The following is a 325-nucleotide window of genomic DNA, read 5'->3' as shown; positions in this document are numbered from 1 at the left end:
CCGCCCCCCACAAAGGAGCAGCAGCCACTGCCCTGAGGGAGCTGCGGACGGTGCTGAGGGCCCAGGAGCTGCTCCATGAAAGAACCCTCGGGCCAGAAGAGGGGCAGGGACCCCGGAAAACCGGACAGCCCAGCGCACCCACCGCCGGTGCTAACTGCCTGCTGGGAGAGGGAACCGGGGCCTGGACGCCTCCCTCGGCGTGTGGTCCGTGCGCAGGGCAGGGAGTGGGGGCGGGTGAGGGGAGGCGAAGCTACAGGGGCCACCAGGGTGGGGGCCACGCTGCTGGAAGGAGCTCTGACCAGGCAGGAGGCCAGGCGGTCCAGCC

General features: G+C 71.4%; 1 protein-coding gene across 1 annotated transcript in view; it reads right to left on the bottom strand.

The window, feature by feature from the left end:
• The window catches only part of SLC25A10 (solute carrier family 25 (mitochondrial carrier; dicarboxylate transporter), member 10), a gene marked incomplete at its 5' end in the record, with an annotated part of 4,547 nt that overhangs the window by 574 nt on the left and 3,648 nt on the right, over positions 1-325 (bottom strand). The window lies entirely within an intron of this gene.

This window comes from Myotis davidii, unplaced genomic scaffold, assembly GCF_000327345.1.
Source record: "Myotis davidii unplaced genomic scaffold, ASM32734v1 scaffold211, whole genome shotgun sequence".
NCBI classification, from domain to species: Eukaryota; Metazoa; Chordata; class Mammalia; order Chiroptera; family Vespertilionidae; genus Myotis; species Myotis davidii.
Note: the sequence above shows the minus strand (reverse complement) of the source record. Positions and strands in the feature narration are given on the sequence as shown.